Genomic DNA, 5,076 nt, shown 5'->3' on the forward strand with positions numbered 1-5,076 from the left:
TACGTATGTATGACAGTGACTTTATCCAGTCCGATATTAACAGATAATAAGGTGGTATCACCCTTCTAGCACAAACTCCAAAAAGCTACCAAAAAGATTGGCAAAGAAAGAGTAATCTGGTTTTAAATTACACTGAAAATCTTGTAACTGGGGAATTAATCATTTTCTTCCTAATTCATTCAAGTTGTCGGAAAGATTTATATCTCCAGTGTGAATTGTTGTAAGCGCGAGGCCAGCCTGTAAAGCAATGAAATTTAGTTTCAAGGTAGTTAATTGAGACGAACGTTCCAAAATTACCGTGAAAATGCAAGGTTATATTTTCAGCAGAGAATGAATACAGAAATCTGAGCATGAATGCCTATACAAGGCCTCCAAGTCTGAACTTATAAGATAGTCATTCAGCGGGTGGACTGGTCTACTCGAAAATCAAAGTGGTTCTTGATTAGGTTTTCATGATCGCGGAGGCGTTTCAAAGTCGACAGTTTGGGCTGTGGCTTTTCTTTAGCACAGAAGGCCTCCAGGACTCTTTCTCGTAGTCCAGGATTTCGTTTCCTGATACTTGATGTTTCCCTGTTCAGACGGATGCCCTGTTTGTCACGATAGTACTTCGTTGTGGCACCTTCCTGCGGGTGGCTGCTAATTCTCAACAGGCGAGTTTCGTGAGGCCTACATTCCTCAACCTGGAAGTGTGTGTATATGTGTGTGTATGTATATATATATATATATATATATATATATATATATATATATTACTCATTCTGAAGTGTATATAAGTGTGTATGTGTGTGTATATACACACACACACACACACACACATATATATATATATATATATATATATATATATATATATATATATATATATATATATATATATATACATACATACATACAGACTTCCAGAATGAGTGTAGGGCTCACGAAGCCTAAATATATTGGGATGATGACCAGGACTCGCCTATCGAGGAGAATTACCAGCCACCCACAAGAAAGTGCCATAAGGAAGCACTATCGTGACTAACGGGCCATCCGCCTGAACAGGGAAACGTTAAGCATCAGCAAACGAAATCCTGGACTACAAGAAAGAGTCCCGGAGGCCTTCTGTGTTAAAGAAGAGCCACAGCCCAAACTGTCGACTGTGAAACGTCGCGATCATAAAAACCCACTTGCGGACTATCTTAATGCTCTAGTGCAGGGGCTCCCAACCTGGGGTACATGTACCCCCAGTGGTACATTTGTACTCCTCAGGCGGTACATTGGATCTGAGAGAATAGCCAGTACTGCGCAATACATGATGTAATCTGCACGAGATTGCGCAAAGTCGTGTCTTTTTTTTTTATGTCATTTTTGTAAGCAAAGGTTTACTCTACACAGACAGATTTCATAATAAAATTATATCACAATATCAATTTCATTGTTTTTCCTGTTCATCCTCAATTTTTAAGTGTACACAGGAATCTACAAAAATGCCCAAGGGGTACAGAAGAACAAAAAGGTTGGGAACCTCTGCTCTAGTACATCAATCCATCAGCTGATTGACCATCTTTTACATTCAGACTAGGAGGTTTTGTATAAGCATCTATGATTTCTGCATTCATTCTCTGCTAAGGATAGAACCTTGCACTTATACGGGAGGTTTTGAAACGTCCGTCTCAATTAACCACCTAGAAGCTAAAAAGTATCGCTTTAATGGACCACCTGCTTTTCAACCTTCACCCTGGAGCTAAAAATCTTTCCGACGACTTGAAGAATTATGAAGAAAATCATTACTTCTCAAGTTACAATATCTTTCAGTGGAATTCGTAACCAGAATACTCTTCCTTTACCAACCGGTTTTGGTAGCTTTCTCAATTAAAACATTTACACCTTCCCATATGTAGTAAGAAATTTCATGTCACTAAAGTTCTCACGATCACCATCACTTTTTCCCATTTCCATACATATGTACACATACACATACATACATATACACACAGTTATGTATTATATATATATATATGTATATATACATATATATAAATATATGTATGTATATATATAATATATCTATATATATACATTATATATATATATATATATATATATATATATATATATATATATATATATATATATATATATATATATATATATAAAGAATACTCCTTCTTTACCAACCATCATAAACGTTGAACATTAACACAGAACGCATTATGATGAATCAAAAAAGTCAAACATATAAAATATGAATTTTTGGAGAAATAACTATGACTTAGAAGTTACAAATCATACAAACTGAAATAATTTCCTTAAATCGAATCAAATCGACACGGTCTCATTTATCAGAACATGTGCAGCTGACAGGCAAATAAATTCACCTACATGATTTTCGTTTGCGTCCGAAAGACCTGACAAAAAATCATTCATTAGCTGTCTTTTGCTTTTATTATAATTGCTAGAATCATTAATCAACACAGTCATTTATCACTAATTCACAAGCAGATAGTTTCATAACGCGGAGACAATTGAAAAAAATTATTGCTACAAAACATTAATCTTTTTGACCATAACTCACTGATACGACAAAGCCAAAATACGTTCATACCGTCGAAGAACCAAGCAAAAAAAAAAAAAAAAGTAAAAAGTGCGCCGAAGTCTCTTCGGAGCAATCGAGTTTCTGTACAGCCTCTACAGCGTACAGTCAAGGCCACCGAAAATAGATATATCTTTTGGTGGTCTCAGTATAATGCTGCAAGAGCAGCGACTCAGAAGCACGATTATGACTACCTTTAACCTTAAATAAAATAAAAACTACTGAGGCTGGAGGGTTGCAATTCGGTATGTTTGATGACTGGAGGGTGGATGATCAACATATCAATTTGCAGCCCTCTAACCTCAGTAGCTTTTAAGATCTGAGGGCGGACAGACAGTGCGGACAGAAAAAAAGTGCGGACAGAATAAAATGCGGACAGAATAAAGTGTGGACGGACAGACAAAGTCAGCACATTAGTTTTCTCTTACAGAAAACTAAAAAGAGCAATCTCAAACTTGCATATGTAAGAGCATCCCTAACATGTCATTGTCAGGTGACAATGATATTAGTATACTAATATCATGCCAGGTAAACACTTTAGAAATATCACACATTTTTCTCTTCGTGGATCATTCATTTTTTAACCCTGCAATATAAATTTCTTCCGGTTTTCCGATTGGGAGAAAATAAAGCCATTGTTTTGTTCCTTAAATCAATCTGGTCTGCTGGTATAGTGGTTAGTGTCGTGGAGTGCCACTCAGATGTCGCGGGTTCGCGTCTCCCCCAGAGCGATGAAGAATTACTGTCTCTGTATCATGATCAGTTACTGCTGCGGTGTGGGGTCTGCGGTGGGAGATGAAACCGACATTCTTTAGAAGCTTGAATTTCAAGTCAATGGTCCCTGTGTGCTTATTCCATGTGAACAGGTTTCATCAACTGAAAAAATACTAATAATAATAATAATATGTATCTGTGCGACGCCTTCCAGTACTCTGTAAGGGTGGTTTCTCAGTAAAACGCAACCAGTATAACGAACTTGCAAATAAAAGAGACACCTTGTTAAAATCTAGGACGATAAAATCGTCAAATATTCAGCCTTAATTGAAAATCAGTTACCATGCAAGCGGTTTAAAACCACCAAAAACTTAGCTTTCCCTGGTTTATGATAACAAGTCGCCAGGACTCACTGAAAAATTTAATTGACGCTAATGACAAAAGTACAAATATCGAAAAAAAAAATTAATGGTTCAACATCCACCTCCAAAATGACAAACAATAAACAAAAACAAATTGATATATTTTTATCAAAAAGTATTCCCTAAATTTAGAGTTCCAACTTGTGCGCGGCATTCATTCACTTTACGGTTTCTGCAGCCAAATGTATAAGTTGGCTCTCAATATCTGCATACTTCATGTATACAGTTATATATTTATAAATTCAGTGTTTGAACAAAAGCATTGCTTATGAAAAATATCTGTTCTGGTGAGAGAGAGAGAGAGAGAGAGAGAGAGAGAGAGAGAGAGAGAGAGAGAGAGAGAGAGAGAGAGAGAGACATTGAAAAATTTATTATTTTGAGTTTTAAAAACATTGTTTAATGAAAAGCATTTATGTTCGATAAAATTTCTTTAAATGGTCAAAATTTTCATGACCTTATCTTTGTTAAAATTGTGCTTCCATATCGATGACCTCGAGAGAGAGAGAGAGAGAGAGAGAGAGAGAGAGAGACAGAGAGAGAGAGAGAGAGAGAGAATTTGTTAAACATACGGTTTAAAACCACCAAAGCTTCCGTTTAGCTTATCCCTGGTTTATGATAACAAGTATATACATATACAAATATATATACATATATGAATATATATATAAATATATAAATATATATTAACTATATGTGTATATATATATGCATATATACATATATACAAATATATATACATATATGAATATATACATATATAAATATATATTAACTATATATGTATATATATATATGAAAGTATAAACGGAAGCTTGGCAGTGACTGTTGTTTGCGTTTTCCCTCTAAAGCCAACCGTATTAAGAGAAAGGTCATCGATATGGAAGCACAATACAATCGGCATTAACAAAAAGATCCATTTACAAGCGGGGTGACGAACATAAAATTTTTGACATAAACACAAAATAATCAAAAGCGGAAGCGCAATCGGCATTAACAAACGCCGATGAAATTTTTGACCATATGACTTGACTTCCAAATTGACCATTACTTGAACATAAATACTTTTCATTAAACAATGTTTTTACATAAACACAAAATAATAGATTTTCCAATAACTCTCTCTCTCTCTCTCTCTCTCTCTCTCTCTCTCTCTCTCTCTCTCTCTCTCTCTCTCTCTCTCCGGAACAGATACTTTTCATAAGCAATGCTTTTGTTCAAACACTGAATTATATAACCTTACCTGTTACTCACTTGTAAACTTCTCACGCATCTAAATATGTAATTGTATGCGTGATGCCTTTCCTCAGAACATGACATGTCAATAATGCCCTTCTCAAAACACGAAAATATCTCTCTCTCTCTCTCTCT

This window comes from Macrobrachium rosenbergii, chromosome 51, assembly GCF_040412425.1.
Source record: "Macrobrachium rosenbergii isolate ZJJX-2024 chromosome 51, ASM4041242v1, whole genome shotgun sequence".
Taxonomy (NCBI): Eukaryota; Metazoa; Arthropoda; class Malacostraca; order Decapoda; family Palaemonidae; genus Macrobrachium; species Macrobrachium rosenbergii.